Source organism: Rhinatrema bivittatum, chromosome 8 (genome assembly GCF_901001135.1).
Source record: "Rhinatrema bivittatum chromosome 8, aRhiBiv1.1, whole genome shotgun sequence".
In the NCBI taxonomy this organism is placed as follows: domain Eukaryota; kingdom Metazoa; phylum Chordata; class Amphibia; order Gymnophiona; family Rhinatrematidae; genus Rhinatrema; species Rhinatrema bivittatum.
This window is the reverse complement of record NC_042622.1, coordinates 168,877,060-168,890,230: the sequence shown is the minus strand read 5'-3', so window position 1 is coordinate 168,890,230 and position 13,171 is coordinate 168,877,060. Positions and strand designations below refer to the sequence as shown.

The window sequence follows — 13,171 nt, the reverse complement described above, 5'->3', positions numbered from 1 at the left end:
TTTTTATGCGTGTGTCGCTTTTTCTGCATTTTTAGGTTTTCCTATTAAAAAAGTGCCTTTTGTCTTGGTCATGGTCTATCCATCTGTCTGTGACCCCTTTCACTGTGGTACATGGAGGCGCTGTGCCAGGAAAGGATAGAGACCTGCAGTCTGTGCTCAGCCAGACATATCTTGCTGATCTGGGATAACTGATGTAAGAGGGTGCTGTGGTGATGAAAAGCAACCTGGGGCAGCAGGAGCTCTGAAGCCTATGTTTGAGTATGTGTGTCTGGACAACTTGGCAGACCTGTTACAAGAGGGGGGGTCTGCCAGCAAAACAGCCTGCATGAAGCTGCAGCCCATAGACTCATGCCTGGCCAAACAATCCTCCCACAGGAAACAGCATGGCTGGGAGAAAGAACGCAGACACCATTTGTACGCCCTCTGGGAATACAGCCTCTTCAACTTGTTTATATTACTGACTGTCAGTAAATTTACTGACAGGTGACTCACTTGCCTTGCCCCATGTGTGCTGGAGCCCTCCTCCACCCCATTGTTTCATCTTTTACTTGGCCCAATTTGATCATCTTTAATTCCAATTTTCATTTGCAGGCTGATAACACAAAACAGTGTCTTTGGTTTTCCTGGTGCAGATCTCCATTTTGTCCTTTTATCCTACAAAGCTTGGATGGTGCTTAGAGGCAGTCCAAAGAGTGGTTCTGGTAGTGAGCTCAGAGTGCTTGACGGGACTCATTGACGTTCCTCCAAGGCCAGGCGGAAGCCCGTCATTAACCCTTCCGCAGCATGGCCCTGCGTGGGCTTAACTGCACAGAGGGCCAGAAGGCAGGCACCTGAGACCTCACGAGCTGTGGCATCCTGCATGGCACCGCAGCTCCCCAAGGCAGCTTCTAATGAGCACTTTCTGTAAATGCAGCAGCAAATACTGCAAGAGAACAGCTTGCCAGACAACTCAAGCTACTCCCCTCCATAATTAGAAGGGGAGCTAAGAGGCTATTGAGTGCACAGATAATTATAGGAAATTTTATATGAGGGCTTGGTGCACTCTGCTCATAATATGCCCACCATTTACTCGCTACTACTGTGAAAGATTTCTTTTAAACGTTGGGAGGGAGTTAGAAGGGATTGTTTTTATGTTATTCTTTATAGTGTCTGGCAGCTTCCTAGAGTTCAGCACTGAGCCTCATGCCTACCTGCCCTGGCTGCCCTCCTGGGCTCTATGATGAGCCTTCAGTCCCATGCTAGCTGGCTTTCCCCCTTCCCCCAGACAGCTCTGCCGATGTACTAGTTCTGATCCAATGGATCAGGTGCATTCCATTTGTTTGTCAATTTGCATTGTGCTGTAATTGTTTTTTTTTTTTTACAATAGAAAGGCTATAGCTATTAATTGCAAATTTATGATCATTTTGATCACCATCTGTACAATAACTATCCCCCCGACAGAGTCTCCTTGCCTTGCTCTGTTAGTGACGACAAAGTTCTGGCTGCGGATAAAGATGCTGTGGCCAGTATCAGAGGGGGAGGAGCGGCTTGTGAGGCCTCCAGCCTGGTTGCCATTCACACAGCCGGTCCTAAGCTGGAAGATCCGCAGCGGTAGCTGGTGAGCTCCAGTTAGGGGCAGACCCCGTTATTGATTACCTTTGGTTAAATGTGGAATGGGAACAGGTAGGAATTAATTTCACCAATGGGGAAAGAAAAATAATTGAAAAAGTTTTACAGTGAGCTGTGGAGAGAGAACAGTTACAGAACGGGGAAATTATGAACTACTAGATCCCGAAAAGGGGAGGATGGAAGATGGGAAGAAAAAGGACGAAGGAGGAGAGCAAAGACAGGAGAATAAGACTTTGCCACAACAAGCAGCCAGGTACGGCGGGAGCCCTTAGGGTCAGTCAGTGGCGCCCCCTACACTCCGGCAGACTCTGGAAAATGTTTAATATGGGTCCCCTTCTGACAGGTTCCTGAGTCAAACTCATGGGTAGGGAGAGACATCCCGGCGTGCTGAACCTGGAATAGGAAGCAGCAAAGGAACGGCAAGCAGGAGCAGGAAGGAAGCTCGGAGCACAGACGAGATCTGGAGTCTGGAGTCAGGACTGGACTTGCAGACCAGAGGAAGGGCTGGCTGGAAGCAAGGCAGGGACTGGAAACTGCAGCTGGAGCGGGCTGGGAGCAGAAAGCAGAGCTGGAACTGGAGGGAAGAAGCAGAGCTTTGTCGTGTTCATCTCACGGGAGAGCCTGGGTAGTCTTCCAGTTGCTGCGAACAACTTCTTGTTCCCAGCAACCCCATTTCAGCCTGGCTTTGGTCAATCCAGTCCACTGGGGAGAGTGGCCGTCTTTTTCCTTGTTGGTCTCTTATGGCTCCAGGCCCTGCTTATTTCCAGTTAACATAAGAAAATAAGGAATCCAAGCTGGGTCAGACCAAGGGTCCATCATGCACAGCATCCTGTCTTCGATAGTGGCCAGTCAGACTCTAGGAAGTACCCGGCAGATCCCCAAGAGTAGATCCATGTCACCTTCCACTCTCAGGAATAGGGGCTGGCTTCCCAGGTCTGCCTGCTAACAGTGGTTTATGGGCGATTCCTCCAGGAGCTTGTTCAAATCCCTTTCAAACCCAGCTGAGCGAGAAGCCTTGGCTACATCTGTGGAAACAAATGCCACAGTTTTATTGTGCATTAAGTGAAAAAGAAAAAACCCAACGCTTTCTGCTTCCCTGGTTAGCTCTAATGCACAGGTGGCTAACTCCGGTCCTTGAGAGCCACAGCCAGGTCCAGTTTTTAGGACATCCATAATGAGTATGTATGAGATAGATTTGCATACAATGAAGGCAGTGCATGCAAATCTATCTCATGCATATTAAATGTGGATATCCTGAAAACCAGGCCTGTTTGTGGCTCTCAAGGACCAGAGTTTGCCATCCCTGCTCTATTGCTAGGACTCCAGCCATTCATCTCTCAGTTGCTGCTGGCTCAAACCCCGCCATTACCTTTCCATAACAGTATCCCACTATTGCCCCTTCCCAGGTCCTCCCCCCTGCAAAACACACTCAGCACATATGCAGCAAACCTACTACACCATAACAGCACTAACTCTCAGCTCACAAATGGCAACAACAATACCTATACAAAGGAAACATTGCAAATATTACAGCAGGCCTTAGAACACCAATACAGCCCCCTGCTGGGAGGTGAAGACTGGAAAAGAGAACAAGCTGGATCGCTACAGATCCCTGCACAGACAATACACCCAGGCAGAATACCTCACCTCAGTCACAAATGGAGAAAGATAGGCACAAAATACAGAATAAGAGACCACAGACCAGCAACAGAAAGCTGCAGACCAAAACTGAACTGAGAAACCAGACTCTGCATGCAATGCAGCCCAGGAGAAATAGAAACATAAATGCATTTCCTCTTGTGCTGTGCAAAATATAAAGAGATCAGAGATGAACATTTCCCAAAGCTGAGAGAGAAAACCCAAGACTTCCCACAAATGAATGAGCAGGATGTTGTGAACACGGGGCTGGTGGACCCTTGGGCCGGCCTGCAGGAGACTTGGGAAGAACTTCACTGGTCTCGACTGAACAGGCCGGGAGGCAGACTTCGGGCAGGCGGGTAGAAGCGGTTGCACCCTGGAAGCTGGTACTCCCACGGGAGGAACCCTTGGGAGTCCAGCCGCTGGGACTTAGAAGATTCACCCTGGAAGTCAGAGCCCCCCCGGGAGGAGCCCGTAGAGGCCCGACCGCTGGGACTTAGGCGAGGCGGTCGAAGGAGAGGAAGCAGGCGAGTATCAGGCTTGGCTGAGACAGGCAGGAACCCGGCTAGGACAGAAGGCGGGCAGGAATCCGACTTGGGCTGTAGGCAGGCTGGAACCCGGCTTGGGCTAGCTAGCAAGAACCCGGCTTGGGCTGGCTGGCAGGAACCCAGCATGGACCGTAGGCAGGCAGGCGGGAACCGGCAGGCAGGAACTGGCAGGCAGGCAGGAACGGAGTAGCCAAGATGCTGGCTGACTGCGGAGCTCGAGGCAACGGGGGACTGAAGGAACCCTGTTGCAAGGCACTAGTCGGGTGTCCACGGTGGCCCTAAGTAGGCCGTGGCGTCTGACGTCAGACTCGGAGCGGAGCCACCCTCCGGCGGGAAACTGTCTAGAAAAGTGCGGGGCACTCACGAGCGCCTAAAGACAGGCCCGCAATGGCGTCTCCCCCGGGGGGACGCCCAGATCCTGACTCTGCTTCGTTCCCAGCTGGCAGGAACCCTTGAGGTAAGGACTGGGACATGAGCTTCACAGACCGGACCGCAACAGTACCCCCTCCTTTACGCCCCCCCTCTTAGCAGGCCCAGGTTTACCTGGATGTTCCTGATGGAAGGTTTTGAGCAGATCCTTATCCAGGATGTTGCAGGCAGGCTCCCAGGAATTCTCTTCGGGCCCGCAGTTCTCCCAGGAGATCAATTACTCCCATCGACGCTGATTAAACCGGACATCGAGGATTTCTCAGACTTGGTAAGTTATTTCTCCTGGCACCGAGGGATCTGATGAGTCGGGCGCCTTCGAGTGGTACCTGGAGAGGACAAGAGGCTTCAAGAGGGAAACGTGAAAAACGTTATGGATACGCATGGAGGGGGGCAGGCGGAGCCGGTAGGAGAAGGCTCCGATGCGCTCGGCCACACGGAAGGGTCCACAGAACCACGGGGCAAGTCTGAGAGACGGGGCCCAGAACTGCAGGTTCTTGGTACTCAACCATACCTGATCCCCGGGTTAGAAGACAGGAGCTGGTTGGCGATGTTTATTGGCCCACCGTCGAGTAGCAAGAGCGGCTTTCTTCAAATTCTTCTGGGTAGAGGTCCATAAGGAACGCAGCTGGCGAGCAGAGAGTTGTACGGCAGGCACAGAGCTAGGATCCGGCGAGGGCAGAGGAGGCCGGAGTTGCCTCCCATAAACTAGCAGGAAGGGGGAGCTTCCCGTGGCAGAGTGGATGTGGTTGTTATAGGAGAATTCTGCCCATGGGAGCAGCTCAGCCCAGTTATCCTGTCTCTCGTTCACGAAAGAACGTAGGAAGGTCTTGAGCGTGCGATTAGTGCGTTCCGTCTGCCCGTTGCTTTGAGGGTGAAATGCGGTGGGCTGGCTAAGCTGAACGCGGAAGTGTTTACATAAGGCTCTCCAGTAGCGGGCGGTAAATTGCGGGCCCCGATCCGATATCTTGAGGGAGGCCATGGAGCCTAAATATGTGTTGAGTGAAGAGCTTGGCAAGTTCCGGGGCAGATGGCAGGGCTGGCAGGGGAATAAAATGAGCCATTTTAGAAAAACGGTTGACGGTGACCCATACGACTGAGTTTCCCTTAAACGTGGGAAGATCTGTGATAAAATCAGTCCACTCCGACCTAGTGCAGTTTCCAGGCAAAGACAGGGGGCACGCACGTCCCCGGCAGGGGGGAGTGCCTGGCCGAAGGTCCCTGGGGCGATAGTACGATGACCTGCCTGCTTTGGTCTTGAAGGGGGCATCCGTGACTTCCTCACAAATGGCGGGTGTAGCTGGTACAGTATGCGAAGGCCGACGAGCAGGCGGCCTAGGAAGCTTCACACAGTGTTTAATACAGAAAGGACTCCAGTCGGTGATCTGCATAGTAGACCACTGGATGGTAGGCGAGTGTCGTTGAAGCCAAGGTAGTCCGAACACCAGGGGGTGGATAGCCTTTTCCAGTACTAAGAAGGCTATCTCCTCCACATGGATCGCCCCTGTGCGGACCGTCAGCGGGACCGTGGAGGTCAGGATTCGTCCCAGGAGACAAGTACCTTGGATGGAAGTGATCTGTAACGGAACCTCTCATTCCACAGTTGGAATCCCCAGCTGGGTAACTAGTTGTTCCTGGATTATGTTGCCCTCTTCCCCCGAATCCAGGAAGACAGAAGTCTCCAAAGTCCCTCCTGGGTATTCCGCGGTGGCCCTAAGTAGGCCGCGGCGTCTGACGTCAGACTCGGGGCGGAGCCACCCTCCGGCGGGAAACTGTCTAGAAAAGCGTGGGGCACGCGCGCGACTAGAGACAGGCCCGCAATGGCGTCTCCCCCGGGGGGACGCCCAGATCCTGACTCTGCTTCGCTCCCAGCTGGCAGGAACCCTTGAGGTAAGGACCGGGACGTGAGCTTCACAGACCGGACCGCAACACAGGACAAGCTCTATATAATCCTGAGAGAAAAAGTAGCAAAGTTTGTGGGATCCTGCCAGCAGGCCAGAGAACTATTTTCAGAGGCGGCGCAGATCCTGGGGTTTGAAAGTTCTGCTGGGAGTGCAGTGTCACTCGAGGGCTATGTTTAGCTTGCGTTAAAGCAGGCGTTTCCGGGGCCGTGTGAAATGTACCTGTCTAACTGAATTTTCAGGGTGTCATTCTCCCCCAGAACCGCAGCTACACCAATAGCAAAAGGGAAACGTCCGTGATTAATTTTGTGCCCGTGCTCCTTTATCCAGGTAAAAAAAAGTGTCTGAAACCCCCTCCCCCTGCAGGAGAGGGAGGCGGAGTTAGGTCAGGGAGGCAGTAACAAGTAGTTTTGCATTTTCCACATGTGCAATGATTTCCAGGGAAAACGCATCTGTAAACACAGCGGGGCAAATCTATGCGGGTACTTTTTCCCCCCTGGATACGTTTTTAAAAGGGGCAATGCTCAGAGGCAGTGCAGAGTCTGCAGGGACAAGTACCCACGGACCGTGCAATGACACGAGCGCTTTGGAAAACTTAACCCTTGCCAAGTGCTACTTCAGCATCACAAGCACAAACTGTCAAGCCAAGAAAGTTTCTTGAACTGGGTGCAGAGAGATTTCTCTTTTCTTTCCTTTTTTTTTTTTTTTTTTTTACTTTTGTAAATATTAAAACCAAATGTGACGTGAGGGTGGTCAAGGGGTTCAAGCGGTACCACTGGCAACCAGGAGAGAAAAAGGCGACCTTCCCACATCACTCCTCGAAGCCATAAGCCACGCGCACATCCCCCTTGGCCAGGAAAGGGCTTGGGGGGGGGGGGGGGGGGGGAGGGCAGAGGTCAGCAAAGTTTCACCTTCACCGAGGTCCTGTTGAGTGCTTGGGTCCGGGAAACAACACTGGAATCTGAAAAATATTCCTGGAAAAGTAAGCACCCTTTGTTGGTAAAGGGTGCAAACTTGTAGCACATCAACTGGCCCCGAGGAGCAAATAAAAAAATGGCAAAAAAAAAATAAAGTTTATGTAAACAGTTCATGTTACCAAAAGGCAGAGGGGCCAAAATTGGCTTCATAAAAGCCCCATACTACGGGGTGAAAATGTCTTTGCAGAGGGCCAGCATCACAAAGAACTGGCAACTGGTGCAGGGAAGAGGGATTCAGTTTTGTAAGGAACTGGGGAACCTTTTGGGGGAAGGGGGGAGACTTTTCCAAAAGAACGGGCTTCATCTTAACCAGAGAGGAACCAGACTGCTAGCGCTAACCTTTAAAAAGAAGAGAAAGCAGCTTTTAAACTAGAAAAAAAGGGAAAGCTGACAGTCACTCAGCAGTGCATGGTTTGGAAGGAGGTATCTTCAATGACACAGGAGACTAAGGGCATCCCAACAGAGAGGTTCCAATAAAAACAAACGTAGTCGAACCAAGATGGCCGACCTGTAGGTCGCCTCAGAGGAGTTCTCTTTACAAACTTCATATCTTTGGTGATTTCCTTGATTTTTCAGTGCCTGAGGGATGCCGCACACTAAGCGTAAAGCGAAACTTAAAAACATTGTACCTGAGAAAGAAGACAGCATCCAACAGGCAAAAATAGAGAGCTTCTTCGCATCGACTCCCAAACTACCAGAAGCGAGGGCCGCTGAGGGAGAGACCCTGGAGCTCGGGTCTTTCCCAATGGCTGAAACAATATCGCTGAGCCCGGGGGCCCAATGACGCCATCCTCGCCCCGAGGACAGAGAGGAATGAATGCAGAAAATCTGCCGAGTCCAGTAAAAGAAGGAAGGAGAGGGACGGTGTCCCCTGATCCGGGCGGTGAAGGCGGGGAAAGTGCGTCGGAAAAAGGTGAAAGAACTCCTGTCTGAGAATTAATTCTCTCCTAGGACCCCCACTAAGGCTCCACCGGAATTTAACAACGAGGTTAACACACAGACAGAAGAGATGAATATCATTCAGGGAACTGTTTTTGCTATTAGGAAGCCACCAGTTGTGACTCTAGAAACTGTCTGGAATGCATTAACATCTATAGAGTCAGCGATTTCATCGCTATCTAAGGCATTTCTAGAAATGAGTAAAAAAGGAGCGAATACTGAGAAGATTGTTCTTCAACATCAAGAAAAGATTGAGAAAGTTGAAATGAAAGTAACATTGATGGAGAAAATTCAAACTAATTTAATCAAGTCTGAAAATATGATGGAAAAAAGTTTGAGAGAGCTGAAAATTCCCTTAGATTTTTGAATCTAAGAGTAGTAAACTGTCCTGTTTTGAAAAAAATGTCACCAGCTGAATCGTTTAAAGTTTACCTGATGGAAGTTCTTAAAATTCCAAAGGAGGTGAGGCCAGTAATTACCAAAGCTTTGTTCATCTCACGAAAACCTTTGAATACTAGAGATATAGATGCAAGGAGACAACAATCTATGAACATTACTGAAATTCTTGAATTATCTTTTCAAATAGAGATTAAAACAAGAGGGACTATTCTGATATCTTTTGCATTCGAACATGATAGAAATATGGTATTGAAATTCTTTTTTAGAAATAGAATGATCAAGTATTACAGACAGAATATCTGGATCTTTCCTGATATTGTACAATCCACCCAAGAGCAAAGGAAAGCCTTTTTGCAAATGAGACTGGAAGTGACAAATCGGGGGGCTACTATGATTCTGAAATACCTGTGTAGATGTGTATTGAAATATAGGGAAAAGACATATATATTTCTAGAGCCGGAACAGCTAAGGGGCTTTCTAGATGGGAAAACTGGAAGTGTGTAAAAGGATAATGGGATAGTCTTGTCTTACAGTGAAGTTAATTTCTTATGATGGTTGAAATGCTGATGAGCTCCATATTTCCTTTAAAATCTTGGTTCCCAAATTACCTTAGATAAAGAGAGATTTATGTTATGTATGTTTATAACATATTTTGCCATTTGTTTGTTGTATTACGTCTGAAAATTAGATGTATAAACTCTCTATCCCTTAAATAATTGATATTGTATTATATCTGAAAATGCAAAATTAAAAATTAAAAAATAAAAGAAGCAAACATAGTCCATGTGCCTATAAATAAAGAATCACCTGAGCTAAAGAATTCCAAATTATCCCAACAACTGAAAAGCAGGTTAATATAAGCAAAAAAACACACTTTGAAATGTCTGTATGCCAATGCCAGAAGTCTAAGAAGTAAGATGGGAGAGTTAGAGTGTTTAGCAGTAAATGATGATATTGACATAATTGGCATCTCAGAGACCTGGTGGAAGGAGGATAACCAATGGGACAGTGCTATATCAGGGTACAAATTATATCGCAATGATAGGGAGAATCAACTTGGTGGGGGTGTAGCACTTTATGTCCGGGAGGGTAGAGTCCAACAGGATAAAGATCATACAAGACACTAAATGCTCAGTAGAATCGATATGGGTAGAAATCCCATGTGTGTTGGGTAAGAGTATAGTGATAGGCAGTGGCGGATTCATGATGTCGAACCGGCCCGGGTATTTGCCGCCCAGGCCGGCCCAAGACACATCACGTGGTCTGCCGAGCACGGCTCTGTCATGGCCGCACACGGCAGACCATGTGACTGGAGCGATCGGCCCACCGGGGGATGCCTGATCCCCCGGTGGGCCAATCCGCCCCTGGTGATAGGCGTATACTACCGTCCACCTGGACAGAATGATGAGACTGACAGTGAAATGCTAAGAGAAATCAGGGAAGCTAACCAATTTGGCAGTGCAGTAACAATGGGAGATTTCAATCTGAAATGTAATGCTCCCCCACTGGCCCCTTCCTTCTGACATATATAGCCAGGCATGGAAAACAAACCTAAATCTGAAGGTCAAATACCATTTTGGAGAGCAAATACTTGCAGGAAGAGACTTTGGGCTTGGGGGAGTCTTCATCTCTGATGACCTCAAGGTAACCAGTTACTGTGACAAAGAAATTAGGAAAGCCGACTGAATACTTGGATGCACAAGAGAAAGGTATCCTGAGGAGTTTTACTTCTCTAGAGGTCCCTGGTGAGACCCCCCCATCGTGAGTGCTGTGCTCAGTTCTCCAGATTGCATCTACAGAAGGATATTGAGGAGGAGGAGGAGGCAGATCAAAGGAGACCACCAAACTGGTATATGGCCAACACTAAGCGCCACAGAGAGAAAGAAGGGAAAAGGAACGATGAATGAAAAGTGGTGAAGATGTCATCCTAAGAAGCTGAAGGAAGGATTGAAAGGAATTGCAGAAAATAACTTTTCCCTGAGAGCAGAGTTCCACAGGAACCAAAAAAGCGGCAGTGGGAGGGAGAGCACAAATCAGGCAAAGTGGCCCACATCTGCCGAGTTTCTTTCCCAGTTACCAGCTTAGTCCACACAGATACTTAGAAATAAAGGGGCCAATTCTGAAATATTTTGGCTACTAACTTTTGGAGTTAGGCTCCTAAATTGGCCCTTTTGAAAATTTACTAGGGCCGAGTCTCTAAAATTAAGAACCTAAAAAAGTGAGTGGCTCTAGGGGTGGAATTAGTAAAAGATAGTAACACAATGGCAGAAAAGGACCAAATGGTTCATCCAGCCTGCCCTGCAAGTTTCTTATGGTAGTAACTGCCGCTCCATGCAGGTTACCCCCATGTTTCTGTTAAGGGAAGTAACTGCTGCTCCATGCAGGTTACCCCCATGTTTCTGTTAAGGGTAGTAACTGCCGCTCTGTGCCAGTTACCCCATGTTTCTGTTAATGGTAGTAACTGCCGCTCCGTGCCGGTTACCCCATGTTTCTGTTAAGGGTAGTAACTGCCGCTCCGTGCCGGTTACCCCCATGTTTCTGTTAAGGGAAGTAACTGCTGCTCCGTGCAGGTTACCCCCCATGCCTTCTGTTAAGGGTAGCAACTGCCGCTCCGTGCCGGTTACCCCGTTTCTGTTAATGGTAGTAACTGCCGCTCCGTGCCGGTTACCCCATGTTTCTGTTAAGGGTAGCGACTGCCGCTCCGTGCCAGTTACCCCATGTTTCTGTTAAGGGTACCAACTGCTGCTCCGTGCAGGTTACCCCCATGTTTCTGTTAAGGGTAGTGACTGCCGCTGCTTGTAGGTTACCCCCATGCCTTATGTTAAGGGCAGTAATGTTTACATTAAAAACCAAGCAACTGTCTAATCCATAACAAAATTACTGCCAGCAACATTTTTATGGGGGGAAGAGCCTTATTGACGATTCATACAATGCTGCTTGAACCTGCTGTGCTTTTGGACTTGGCTGTAGAAGCAGTCCTATGCTTTTTCCCCTAATGTCTGAGTATCAGTACTCCGGACTGTAAAAGTCAGGGCCCAGCACTGGCTGTCATCTGAATCCAATTCCTCTTTTACCCCTGCTGTTGAAGCAGAGAGCGACGTTGCAGTTAGGATGGAGAACCCAGTTATCTTTTTTGGACACTATTGATCATCTACTCTCTCATCACGCAGAGGGGAACATAATTCTTGGGGGAGATTTTACCATCACTAGGGACCCCAAACTTGACAACTCATCGAAATCGCAGACAGCTCTATTGGGTGTGCGCAAAACTTGGCAAGCCTTCCTAACCCGCTGGAACTTAGTGGACATATGGCGCAGATATACCCAAAATCCAGGTCTTATACCTATTTCTCTCAACCACATAATACCTACTCCCGTATAGATTACATTTTATTGACGCACATATTCAAAATCTTGTTGGAGAGGTGGGTATAGATAGCATAACATGGTCAGACCATGCCCCTATGTGGGCAGATGTGCATCTTAAGGACATAGATGGTGGGCTACGCACATGGCGTCTTAACGATAGTCTACTAAAAGACGTTGATTTTGTTAAACAATTGGACTCACACATACGGGAATACTTTCATCTCAATAAGTCAGACAAAATGTCCGCCTCGATGCTTTGGGAGTGTTCTAAAGCAGTTGCTAGGGGGCTATTAATTTCTAGAGCAGCTTTCTGTAACAAGGAGAGGGAGAGAAAACGCAGATCGTTGATAGCGGAAATTGCCCAGCTGATCCAACAACACGTTTCCACTAACTCGCCTTTAACTTGCCAGCATCTTTTACGGACGAAAGACTCACTAAGGTCACTTGATGACACCTGTGTTAGTCATCAATTAAATATGCTCAAACAAAAATATTTTGAGGGGGGCAACAAAGCGGGGTGACACCTTGCGTGGAGTGTGAAGGTAGCCCAAGCCCATACCTTAGTGGCTAAGATTAACAACTCAAAAGGTACATTGGAGACTGCCTCCGAGGGCATTTGCAGTAGTTTCTCCGATTTTTACGCTGAGCTATACTCCCAAGATGCATCAATTCAAACCTCTAAAATTAGTGAATACTTCGATTTAGTGGTCCTACAGGAACTCTCCCCGGAACAGCAGGTAAGAACATAAGAACATAAGAACATAAGAAAATGCCATACTGGGTCAGACCAAGGGTCCATCAAGCCCAGCATCCTGTTTCCAACAGTGGCCAATCCAGGCCATAAGAACCTGGCAAGTACCCAAAAACTAAGTCTATTCCATGTAACCATTGCTAATGGCAGTGGCTATTCTTAGAAGCACCAATCACTACAGCCGAAGTCCTTCTTGTTATAAAAAATGTAAAACCGGGCAAGGCACCGGGGTTGGATGGCTTCACGGGAGAGTACTATCAGAGATTTGCTTCCACTCACCGATATGTTTAACTCACCGAGGGAGTCTGATTCTATTGCCTCAGATACCAACACGGCAGGAATTTCAGTTACAGCAAAGCCGGGCAGGGACCCGATACACTGTGGATCCTATAGACCAATCTCTCTAATTAATTTGGACTTAAAAATATTAGCTAGAGTCCTTGCTGTGAGATTAAATGGGATTTTACCCAGATTGGTCCACACTGATCAGGTGGGGTTTGTTCCGGGTCGATTCGCTGCGGACAATGTTCCTAGGATAGTAGATATCATAGAGTTTGTTCAGCACTATCATATACCCTCAGTTCTTCTATCACTAGACGCTGAAAAGGCATTTCA

General features: G+C 48.4%; 1 protein-coding gene and 1 long non-coding RNA gene across 2 annotated transcripts in view; both read right to left on the bottom strand.

The window, feature by feature from the left end:
• The window catches only part of SPECC1 (sperm antigen with calponin homology and coiled-coil domains 1), a 183,303-nt gene that overhangs the window by 29,734 nt on the left and 140,398 nt on the right, over positions 1-13,171 (bottom strand). The window lies entirely within an intron of this gene.
• LOC115096622 lies at positions 524-5,055 on the bottom strand. Its single transcript, XR_003858118.1, has 2 exons — positions 4,338-5,055; positions 524-2,633 (listed from the first exon to the last, which is right to left on the bottom strand). It is a non-coding gene; the product is annotated as an uncharacterized LOC115096622 (long non-coding RNA).